This window comes from Diadema setosum, chromosome 3, assembly GCF_964275005.1.
Source record: "Diadema setosum chromosome 3, eeDiaSeto1, whole genome shotgun sequence".
NCBI classification, from domain to species: domain Eukaryota; kingdom Metazoa; phylum Echinodermata; class Echinoidea; order Diadematoida; family Diadematidae; genus Diadema; species Diadema setosum.
This window is the reverse complement of record NC_092687.1, coordinates 48,440,954-48,454,379: the sequence shown is the minus strand read 5'-3', so window position 1 is coordinate 48,454,379 and position 13,426 is coordinate 48,440,954. Positions and strand designations below refer to the sequence as shown.

General features: G+C 39.2%; 1 pseudogene; it reads right to left on the bottom strand.

Annotated features, from left to right (window-relative positions):
- Nucleotides 1–216: 216 nt before the first annotated feature.
- On the bottom strand, nucleotides 217–6,883 carry LOC140246949 (uncharacterized; annotated as a pseudogene).
- Nucleotides 6,884–13,426: the final 6,543 nt, after the last annotated feature.

Below are 13,426 nucleotides of genomic sequence, written 5' to 3'. Positions count from 1 at the left end.
GCGCCTAAAAGACCCCTCTTCCAAAGATAAAAGTGTACATAATTGCACATAGCCAAGGCCACAGCCATATTGTCCATTGTCATAGCCACTACTGTAAACAAGCTATTCCCTCTGCGATACATATACTGTATGGACACCTAAATACTTCGATCCTACTCTTGATATTATCCAGATGGAACGTCATACACCAAAACACAGAAATTTTATTCTCATCGGTTACTCTTTGGAAGCAAAGTCTGTTGCTTTCCGGCCGTTCACCAAAGTGTATCGGATCGCAGTCTGATGAATCAGATTGCATCGGTCGACCATCAGGTTAGTGTCAGACATTGCTCGCGTGATTCTCATCGGACAATGTTGCCTCATCGGATCATGCCCGACCTGTCTGACATTGACCTGATAGGCGACCAATACAAGTCGGATTCATTAGACTGTGATCCCATACACTTTGTGCCTTGTGGGTTGCTGGAAGCAAAAAAATTTTGCTTCCGACGACTGACTAATGAGAAAAAAAAAAATCATTGTGGAACGGGGGATGAATTCACAATTTCATATGATAGTGATTCCGATAGATTTTTCATTAGAAAAAAGAAACTGTTATAGCTTTTTCAAGTAAACTTTCATACACGGCAGACTCATTCTTAGTTACCAAGTTATAACCTTTTATGCATATTCCTGATTGCTAACTTCACAATTTATCTTTCCAGTAAAATTAAACAAAATGTGTTTTTTTTTTAGTGTTGCGCTTGTATGAATTGATATGGCATAGGCCTAAGGTTATAAAGTTGAGAGATTGATTTTATATCTCACATTTATGTCCTGTTAGAATAGAGTGAAGAAATTCATCCGAAAGTACAGCGTACGTCTAAACTGATATTCTCACTAATTTACACGGACAACAGTATTACTTTGCAGTACGTGTGTATAATATGGAACTTCCAGCATAAATTCGATTCTTTTAACGAAACCCGAATGTTTATACACTTTCTATGACATAATATGTAAGAATCTTGTAGATAGTAGATAAGTGTCAGTGAATGTGAAAAAATAAATCAACCCCTTTTCAAATCAATCTTTAAAGAAAAAGAAAACAGCCTAAGATTTGCATTGCTTTATTCATCATTTACAGACAAATTTTTGGTAGCCAATGAAAAATCAGCATCACTGTGACGTCATATGAGTTTGAAATTATGTTCAATCAATTCTACGCCCAAAATTACCCCTAGACACCGAATTTGAGTAAAAAGAAACCATGGAATATAATTTTGGCGCACTTTGAGCTCATTCTGGCCCACTGTGCGTTCCTGAGATGTTACCATGGGTGGATCAAAACCCTTGTCATTACCTTTAACTTCGTAGGCTCCTTTTTCAACAAGATAACAGGCAATTTCCTTAGTTCTATTTCTACGTGCGATCTGTAGAGGAGTATCACCACTCTTCGTTGCAGAATTCACGTCTGCTCCATTGTTTACAAGGATTTTGATAATTGTGAAATGTCCCTTGTCACATGCGATATGCAGCGAAGTTGGGCCATTAATGGTTGCAACATTCACATCAGCTCCGTTGTCTGATAGATATGCAACAATACTTTCGTATCCTTTCTCAGATGCACGGATGAGGGCAGTGGATCTCTTTTCTGCTGCCTGAACGTCAGCTCCTTTATCAACAAGATAATCAGCAACCTGTAGATGTTCCTTCGAGCTAGCATAAAATAGTGATGTAACGTCATCTTTCGCTTTAGCATTCACGTCTGCTTTCTTATCAACGATAATTTTGACAACTATTACATGTCCATTTAAACATGCAACGTGTAAAGGTCTGTGATCGTCAATGGCTACTGCATCCACATCAGCTCGGTGATTGATTAGGCATGAAACAACTGTAGCTTCGTGCCCTCTTAGACAAGCCAGAAATAAGGGCTTGAAACCGGCTTTATCTGTAGCATTCACGTCAGCTTTATTTTCAACAAGATAATGTGCAACGTCTGCATGTCCATTCTTACATGCGTTTTGTAAAGGTGTAACACCATGTTCTGTTGACGAATTCACTTTTGCTCCCCTGTCTACAAGGATTTTGGCAATTGCGTTATGCCCACTTTCGCATGCATTATGCAAGGAACTGTCCCCACTAATCGTTGCTGAATTCACGTCAGCTCCGAGGTCTACAAGATGAGAAACAAGACTTTGATGTCCTTTGACAGATGCAAGGATGAGAGGACTGAAACCTTCTTCATCGGCTGCATTTACGTCAGCTCCTTTTTTCAAGAAGATATTTTGATACTTCACATTGCCCGTTTTTACATGCATTTTGTAAAGGCGTAACACCGGCTTTAGTTGATGAGTTAACATCTGCCCCCCTGTCGACAAGGATTTTCGAAATTTTGAGATGACCATTGTTAGTCCAGGCTAGGCTCCATAGAAAGTGCACCCAACCTTGTTTTTTATATATACAATGTTTTTTGATGGTTTCTTGTCAATTCGAGGGTGCTGATTCCAATTCCGTTTGATGCCACTCGCGTAACCTTGAGCATTTTCGCCAAAATGCAAAAATCCAAAATGGCCGCCAGATATGCTAATTTTGCCATGATAATCCCAGTTATGTCAATTTTATGACCAATTATTCCATCAAAGTTTTTTACATTTTTGTTCCTTGAGTAATTCTTTTTGCACATGCAAGAAATTTTTCATTTGAAGAGCTACATTTAGTATTTTAAGCTTATTTTCAATTCAAGATGGCCGCCACTCCTATACTCATGTACTATATGAATGGCAAAAATAAATATGCATAGAAATAGAAGACGAATTTTCAGTCATATACCTACGCTTTTATCAAGTTTTGCATGTGCAATGCAAATCTAATGAGTGCCACTAGCAAATCAAGCAAACAAACAAGTAAACAAACAGAAAATTTATTGTTTTCATGCTTATTATATTCTTCTTAATACAAAACTTTAAAATGGATGCCACTCATATACCCCTGCACAATATGATCGGCAAAGTGTACATGGAAATAAACAAATTTTCTTTTTTTTTCTTCTGTCACTCAGGTACACTGTTTATCAATTTGTGTGCTGATTATAAATCAGAAGGTTGATACTAACAAAAGCTGTTTTATTTTTTGATGCAAACATCCAAATTTGCTACCTCAATCTTAATTTTTCCCTACCAAAGCTTGAATTGACGCTAACATAAAGATCATTTATCAGGAATTGTCAGATATGAACATTTGATACTTGCTTGCCTTGAGATGTTCAGCGTCATAATATTCACTCTGATTACTGAATTAAAAGGCTGAATCCTAGATGATGACACAAATGAAATTTCCAATTACCCGGTCCTGTTCTACATCTAAAAGCGATATTATACAAACTTTTCAGTCCCCTCATCCGAGAAAGAACATGAGGCAGGGGAAAGTGGAAAAAAGGGACCACCTCACTTCCTGTCGTCAAATCTCTGAAATGAAAACAATGCCCCAAAGTTTTTCATGTTAACCCAGATGAATTATATATGGTAGATTTTATTTTTATCACCACTTTTTTTTTCGGAGTGAATGTGTTTGCGTATATGATGTCAAGGGAGACTCTGAGATCTGTACAGTGCTGCCTCATTCTGAACAACTGCACACTGCTTGTCTTTAATCTTCATCACTTGCAGATTCAGGATTGCTCTAGGTAACCAGATCAGCTGTGTTAGGTCTCTGAATGATGGCCTACTTAATGGTGGCTGTAAACTAACTCCACCTCTTTTTAACGTATACATGGTGACATAACATTCACTTCATGTAGGAAGTTTGCAGATGATCTTGCCTTTACGTCTCATAGAAAGTCCTTGGATGACATCAGCCGAGTGCTGACCCATCTCAAGACAATAGAGGAGTACTTCACCTTCTGGAGACTTTGCCCCAACCTTTATAAGATTATCATCAGACCCATGCCTTCCAACTTAGTAACTATCTTGCCAACGCTATGTTCAAGGTAGCCCTAGCTCTGTGGCAAGCTTTCCAAGCATAGGCTAAGGAAGTCTACCCTCCTTCACTGGCACTCGATCACTCTCCCTCGCGCTGGAAGGAAAGGATGGCAAGTGTCACCAGTGTCGTCAACGCATATACCCTGACCTTCCAAACACGACAGCATGGGGGCATTTTATGAAGCGTTTTGTCTGACAAATTTGTCTGACAAATTTGCTCTCAACCAATCAGATGCAAGGATTTTAGTAGCTTATAGCAGTTTGTCAAAAAGAAAAGATTTGACAAAACGCTTCATGAAATGCCCCCTTGAACAACCTACCATCAATGCGTCTGAAATCCCACAAGCCTAGATTTCCCTCCCGTAACTTGAAAGCTTTGACCCCAAAACAGGTTGGTGCAGATGCTGGTCTGATGTCATCTCTGATACCACCCAAGTTACCTATAACACTGTCTCTGGCCTGGCAACAAAGCCATAGGGCTTCAACGGGTGGTGATCAAGCAAGTCTTCATGTCTTCATTCTGTTTCTATGGCAAATAATCGCCCTATGACCCCTGAGGAAATGCTGAACATCACCAGATGTGGTTGCAGTTAAAGCAATTGCATGACTAACATGCATCTTTAGCCTGAGAATTCTCCAAATTTGGGGCTGATGTCGCCTGCTGCCAAACATCCAATTAAAGGGTTCTTTAAAGACAATAAAAATGACAGTTTTAGTTTGAAGACAAGACTAAATGAGATCATGATGTCAAAGTGTATATTATCAACACCTGGGAACTGTGAGAGAACTGAAAGAGGTATCTCACATTGCTCCTTGGTTGATGTTTAGTGAATAGTTTGTACGGTACGGCGTTTGGACAGTTTCGTTTATGCCTTCACCAGTTTTTGTTGTTTTAATTCAAGAAGAAAATCAAGTTTGCTCGATAATATCAAGGCGGTACTTCTAAATTATATCATATCAAAGTGATGGAGGTTATGATCCATTTCAAACTCGCCTCAGGACTCCTCCCCCCCCCCCCCACCCCCAACTCCTTGCTGGAAAAAAAAAATCTACAATGTAAGCAATACAGGGTTTTTAGTTGTGTCATTAATGTCGATGTGTTTTTGTCTGCAACCATGTATCTCTGCACTTACTGTAGAGGATTTTTCTGTATTTTGTTAATATAGTTTTAGGGGAATGCATATTAGAAGCTTTGCTTTCTAGCTTCCCCTCCATTTTCAACATTATTTGATAAATACCATGCATCTAGGCTTCTTAATGTGTTAGTATTACATTTTTATATTCAACCTGCATGTAGAATATGATGGTACATTGATTTCTTGCGAGACGTTTAGTGAACTTATATTCGTTGTTGAGACAAAATGAAATATATAAGAAATTGTGTTAAACATCGTAAGGTTTATGAATATTAAATGCTCAAATATACATGTAGGCCCTGTATATTGTAAGTGACACCCAACATATTTGTATTACACATGCAACACTTTGACAGCGTAGGTACGGGACTGGAAATACAGTAAATTTGTTCTTTATTTCCATGCATATGTTTTGCCATTCATATAGTACATAAGCACAGGAATGGCGGCCATTTTGAATAAAAATGAGCTTTAAATACTAAATGAACCTATATGAAATGAAAATTCTCTTGCAAATACAGATGGAGTAACTCTAGGAACAGAAATGTACAAAGTTTGGTGGAATAATTGGTCATACAATGCACATTACTGTGTTTATCACGGCCGAATTAGCATATCTGGCGGCCATTTGGGATTTTTGCATTTTACCTAAAATGCTCAAGGTTACGCGAGTGGCATCAATCGGATTTGGAATCAGCACCCTCGAATTGACAAGAAACCATCAAAAAATATTGTATATATAAAAAAAACAAGGTTGGGTGCCTTCTAGCCTGGACTATTGTCACACGCGACATGCAGCGAACTTGTGCCATTAGTGGTTACAGCATTTACATAAGCTCCGTGGTCCAGGAGGTGTGTAACAATTTTTTCGTATCCTTTCTTAGATGCACGAATGAGGGCATTGGAACCCTTTTTATCAGCTGCCAGAACGTCAGCATCTCGTTCAACAAGATAGCAAGCAACTTGTAAATGTCCTTTCGCGCTTGCATAATATAGGGGAGTAACATCATCTTTGGCTTGAGAATTCACATCTGCCCCCCTGTCAACAAGAATTTTGACAACTGCGAGATATCCATTGACACATGCAACATGCAAAGGCCTGTGATCGTCAATGGCTACTGCATCTACATCTGCTCCATGGTTTGTTAGGTATGAAACAACTCCTTGGTGTCCTTTCATACATGCAAGAAATAAAGGGTTGAAACCTGTTTTATCAGCAGTATTCACGTCAACTCCCTTTTCAACAAGATATCGTGCTATGTCTAAGTGTCCTTTCTCACAAACTCTTTGTAAAGGTGTAATGCCATCTTTACTGGAAGAATTCACGTCTGCTCCACTGTCTACGAGAAATTTTCCAGTTATAAGATGTCTATTTTCACATGCTTTATCCAAGGAACTTTCACCATCAATGGTTTTTGCATTCACATCAGCTCCATGGTTTAGAAGGTGTGTAACAAGAACATGGTATCCTTTCATAGATGCGAGGATGAGGGGATTGAAACCTCGTGCATCAGATGCATTGACGTCAGCTCCCTGTTCGATAAGATATTGTGCTATATCAAGTTTCCCGTTTTTACATGCGTTTTGTAAAGGTGTAACACCATCTTTGGTTGCTGAATTCACATCGGCTCCTTGATCTATAAGGATTTTGGCTACTCTGAGATGTCCATTTTGGCAGGCTAAATGCAAGGGACTATCACCCTCATAATTTACCTCATGTACATCAGCACCAAGGTCTATTAGGTGTAAAACAATATTTTCGTATCCTTCCTTAGATGCAGCCATGAAGAGATTGACACCCTCTTCATCAGCTGCATTCACGTCAACTCCATGTCCAAGAAGATATCGTGCAACTTGCAGATGCCCTTTCAAACTAGCAAGATATAGTGGTGTATTACCGTTTTTCGCGGTAGAATTCACATCTGCTCCCCTGTCAACAATGATTTTGGCTACTGTGAGATGTCCATTTTTGCATGCAAAATATAACGAACCATAACCTTCATGATTTACTGCATGTACATCAGCTCCATGGTCTATTAGGTATAAAACAATATTTTCATGTAACTCCTTAGATGCTAAGATGAGTGGATTGAAACCCTTTTCATTAGCTGCATTTATGTCAGCTCCTTGTTCAAAAAGATATTTGACAACATTCAAATGTCCTTTCAAACAAGCATTTCTTAGCGGTGTAGCACCGTTTTTCGCTCTAATATTCACATCTGCTCCCCTGTCAACAAGGTTTTTGGCTACTGTGAGATGTCCATTTAGGCATGCAAAATATAATGAACCATAACCCTCACGGTTTACTGCATGTATATCAGCTCCATGGCCTATTAGGTGTAAAACAACATTTTCATGTCCTCCAGAAGATGCACAAATGAGGGCGTTGAAACCATCTTCATCAGTTGCATTAACATCAGCTCCTTGTTCAAGAAGATATTGTGCAACATTCAGATGTCCGTTCAAACAAGCATCCTTTAGCGGTGTAGCACCGTTTTTCGGTCTAGTATTCACATCTGCTCCCCTGTCAACAAGGATTTCGGCTACTGTGAGATGTCCATTTAGGCATGCAAGATATAAAGAACCATAACCCTTATGGTTTACTGCATGTACATCAGCTCCATGGTCTATTAGGTGTGAAACAATATTTCCATGTCCTTCCTGAGATGCTAAGATGAGTGGAGTGAAATCCTTTTCATCAGTTGCATTTATGTCAGCTCCTTGTTCAATAAGATATTTGACAACATTCAAATATCCTTTCAAACTAGCATCTTTTAGCGGTGTAACACCGCTTTTCGCTCTGATATTCACATCTGCTCCCCTGTCAACAAGGATTTTGGCTACTGTGAGATGTCCATTTTGGCATGCAAAATGTAACGAACCATAACCCTCATGGTTTACTGCATGTACATCAGCTTTATGGTCTATTAGGTATAAAACAACATTTTCATGCCCTTCCTGAGATGCTAAGATGAGTGGATTGAAACCCTTTTCATTAGCTGCATTTATGTCAGCTCCTTGTTCAACAAGATATCGTGCAACATTCAGATGTCCGTTCAAACACGCATCTTTTACCGGTGTATTACCATTTATATCTCTAGTATTCACAACTGCTCCACCTTCAACAAGAAATTTGACTATTTTGATATTTCCATTCTTGCATGCAAGATGCAACGAACTGTGACCTTTCGTGGTTACTGCATTCTTATTAGCCCCGTGGTCTATCAGGTCTTTGACAACTGTGAGATGTCCATTTTTACATGCATTATGTAGCGAACTATCGCCATCATTGGTAACTGCATTAACGTCAGGTCCATGATCTAAAAGATAGGAAACAACTCTTTGTTGTCCTGTGGTAGATGCAAGGATGAGGGGAGTTACACCTTCGTTATCAGCAATATTAACATCAGCTTGATGTTCAACAAGACAGCGTACAGTTTGTAGATGTCCTTTGATACTTGCATTCTGTAATGGTGTAATATTATTATAGTTAACTACTACTGCATTGACATTAGCTCCATGATCTACAAGATTAGAAACAATTTTTGTATATCCTTTCATAGATTCAAGGATGATGGGGTTGAAACCATTTTTATCAGATGCATTTACGTCAGCTCCTTGCTCAAGAAGAAAGTGCGCAACTCCTTCATGTCCATTCTCACATGCCTGATGTAAAGGTTTTATGCCATCTTTCGTGGCAGAATTCACATCTGCTCCCCTGTCTACGAGGAATTTGGTAACTGCGAGATGTCCATTTCTACATGCAATATACAAGGAACTTTCACCGTCAGTTGTCTCCGCGTTCACATCAGCTCCTTGGCTTAAAAGGTCAGAAACAATAGCCTGATGTCCTTCCCTGGATGCAAGGAAGAGAGGGTTGACACCGTGTTGGTCAGGTGCATTTACGTCAGCTCCTTGTTGTAGAAGATAACGTGCGACTTCTACATGCCCGTTCGCACATGCCCGTTGTAAAGGTGTAGTACCATCTCTTCCGGCAACATTTACATCTGCTCCCTTCTCGACAAGGGATTTGACAGCCGAAAGATTTCCATTTTCACATGCACGAAACAACGAATTGTTACAGTCAGTGATCACTGTATTTACATCATCTCCATGGTCCAAATTTGAAGAATCAGTGCACTGTAGTTCTTTCTTACTTGTCAATTCTCTATTCTCCATTGTGGTTAAGTTCCTCCTCTTTAATTGTCATAGTCCATAAACGTCGTTATTTAGGAGAGTTGCGACAACGTGATATTCCCACAGCAGTAGTCTTGAATCATCAATGCGTTTAGTATTCACATCCTGTGAAGTCCTATGATGCATAAAGTATGAAAACACAATATGTGTAGGTCAAAGATACAAACAAGCAAAGAATGTATTCATTGTCATTATTATTGATTTCCAGCCCAATTTCATCAGACTTGCATTCGAATTATTGAAAATGCGTTTAAATTCAAGCCGATATCTTCAAAGCTATGCTCTTATTATTTTGATTCTGTGATCATGGAAATGCTTCTCTTGCCATTCCTTTTAAGTTATATTGCATTCACTTTAACTCTTTATGTGCTATGGTGAAAACCCCCTGTGTGCAACGTTATTCTGAGACGCGAAGGTATGGTCATGCTTTGAGAAGGAATTCTGTTTATCCGATTTGTATAACTTCTACAAATTTATCTGGACATCATAGTGAGCAAAGTTAAAGAGAAATGCCAAACTTTGCTTCCATATACAATGTTGATATAACAATTCTATTTTCAATGTTTCTTTTGCATTACCAGTTGCTACATTAATGTAAAGGCATGACTTTTGCACACAAAATAGTGACAGAAACTTAGAATGTACACGCTAATCTAATTGGGAATACCACTTTCAATCACCAAATAGAATGCAATCTGTATGTGAGAGGAACAAAAGCGCGAGAAACGCTTTGATTTTACCGCTGGATTAGCGATTTATCGATCGGTTTAAGCGGCTTTGTTTATTGAGTAGAATATGCGAAGTTGGCACGCCGTCGACTGAGCCGGACGTGCGAACGTGGCACATAAAGAGTTAAAGAAAAATGCCTTTCATTCATTTCATTTCATTTCTTTATTGTCCTAATTATGTATAAAAACATGGCATTTCAATTTGATTTTGTCTCGCATTCATAAACACATATTGACATCGGATAAATAACAAATTACATTACATATAAAACATCAAATAAATACTCAAAAAATACAGGGAACTATTTTTAAAGCAATGAATAATAGTGGCCCTAATAAGCTTCCCTGCGGAACGCCAAAATTTACTTCTCTTATTACTGAATAATTGTCTTATATTGTAACAAATTGTCTTCTATTTCCTAAATAACTCTTGAACCACTCCAAGGCCTTCCCACGTATTCCGCAATGTGATAAATTGTGGAGTAGAATATCGTGATCAACTGTGTCGAAGGCCTTGGAGAAATCCAAGAAAATAGTAATTAGATGAGAGTGATTATCAATTGCGTGATCTACTTTATCAACAAAATATAAAAGAACATGAGTTGTTGCAACTGATTGACAAATTGCCCTACATCGACGTAAATAAGCACTGAATTGATCAGTGTTTTAGTAGTAGCCATGTTAAAAAATCATGGGCGTACATACTCGAGTAGGATTTGAACCTACGACCTCCTGATCACCGGACAGGCGTCATCTCCACTAGACCACCGAGCTTTCGCCCGAAAGCAAGTGTTGGTTCTAATCCTTATAGCATGCAGCGGGTACTGCTTTGTTATTCAAATTCATGATTCTCTTCCGTCGAGATATTTACGTCGATGTAGGGCAATTTGTCAATCAGTTGCAATGAAAACATCTCGACGGAAGAGAATCATGAATTTGAATAACATGAGTTGTATTATGCTTTTCTCGAAAACCAATTTGAATGACCAGTTGTTACATTACTGTAAAGGCATGACTTTTGCACATAAAACCGTAACAAAAACTTAAAGTGTACACGCGAATCTAGTTGTGAACACCGCTTGATAGTCAATCACCACATAGAATGCAAGCCGTATGTGAGAGGAACAAAAGCGCGAGAAACGCTTTCATTGTACCGCGAGATTAGCAATTTATCGATCGGTTTAAGCGGCTTTGTGTGTTGAGCGGAATAATTTATGCGAAGTTGGCACGCGTCGACTGAGTCGGACGTGCGAGTGTGGCACATAAAGAGTTAATATGTTAAGATTATAATGTTACAACTTTCTGCCATTTTTTTAAATAAATTTTTCAAATATCAATTTTGGGGGCAAACATGACGTCATTGACGAAATCAAATAGTATAAAAGCGTCGCTTCCTTCATTAAGGGAGATTGAGCAGCTGGCACAACTGCGATTTGTTGAGTTCTGTAGAAATGGAGATAAGAATAATAATCCACTCAGACATTGGGTTATCTCCAACAACATTTATTCAGGTCTTTTCTTCAGGACAGTCAAGCTCAATCTCCCATTTCCAAGAGGTCAGAATACAGTCTCCCTTCATCAAGGCATCTACCTTGGTCTTGTACGGGTGCTTTTTGCTCAATCAAGTAGTTGGCTACAATGCCCTCCATAGAATGAAAAGACTAGTGCAATGTTAAGACACCGAAAGGTTACCCTACACAACAATGGAACAAAGGAACATATCACAGGATGACTACTGAGAATGTCAGCAGCTTCGTTAACTCCCAGTTTACATTAGGAAGTGTGCCGGTCAATTACTGATTGATAGGTCGTTGAACTTGACCATAAGATAGCTGCAGCAGGACAGGTCCTAGACCTTAATACCACTCCAGCTTTTGAAAAGAGGTATTGTCCTCGATACAAAACCTACCAGAGGGTGAAATCAGCAGTACGGGTACATGACATGGAAAGACAGAATGAGAGAAGACACTTGACAGAAAGAGAAGAGGGAAACAGAATCAGGAGGTGTAACAGAATGATAGTGAAACTTTAAAGAAGGGGTTTAGAGCGGTTGTCACATTTTATCCAAACAATGTCTAATAAATAATCAAAATGCTTTATAAATGTCAAATAGCAAACCCACACAACAAATATAACAAGCCAAAGCAATGAACATGTACATATTTTTATTCAAATGACATGGACAAGCAGCATGTAACAGAGGGCGCTGTGGCATAGTGTATAAGACTCCGGACTCCTGATCGAAGGACCCGATTCGAATCCCGCCCAGTGCTGACTTCCTTGGACAAGATGTTTTACCCACAATGTCCCTCTCGTCCCAGGTGTATAAATGGGTACCTGGCAACGCTGGGGGTAGTAATAATGGCAGGGTCCTCTGGCAGAGCAGTGGCGACACTGAAGAGGTTACCCTGGGTAATAATAAGACCTTATCATTATTATTATTATTATTATCATTACTATTATAACTGCAATCGAAATCACTGACGGTAAAAATCGGTTATCTTCAAGATAGACCCTTTTTGTCTCTGACGGTGGGAGGGATCATCGCAGTCCCACTGGACAGCTACCCCTGGTGGGGGAAGTAATTACTCAGTGACAAAAGAAAACAGATGGAGAGATGGGTTGAGCACTGCTCAGAGCTGTACTCCATGGGAAACGTTGTTGTCTCTCATTCGGGAATTGGACTTGTGAGCCACAGCCGACGCTGTGGCACCAGTGGAAGAATTATCACCAAAACTTGACAACTCCTAGAGCGCATTACCCATGGTCAACACTGACCGACGGAGGCGTACTTTTCATTTTACTTGTCCAGCACAAGCAATTCCCATCACCAGCTCTGCTTGTAGTATAGAAGCCTGGATCTGCCAGGTCGCACGAGTAAAGACGTCTCCTTGCTCTCCTCCGAAGTCAGACATCGCACCTGTTCCCAATTATACCCGCTAAAACAAGAGGATCCGACACTCAAACATGCACACATAGACTCACACACACACACACACACACACACACACACATACAAATACACACACCTACTATCTCGTTGCACGTCGCGTATAAGGATGTTGTCTATCACAGAGGCTGACTGAGGTGATATTCTTGTCGGTTCATCTATTGTATCATAAAGTGAATGTAATAATAAAATATCAGGAAAGGATGAAGTCAACTGGTATATGAAATGTACTTTTCTTACAGTTTGAAATTATTATTTCTTTTGTGAATACCTAGTATAATTTTCTTCAATCTCATATTTTTTGTAGTGTCATGATGACATGGCAACTGTAAGTTCATTGTAGAAGTAAGACTTCTTTGAAGTTATCATTATTATCAACCACAAATTCTGATCAGCAGAAGTTCTAAATTTATTATAACTTAAAGTGACTCCATGATGGAACTCTTAAATACA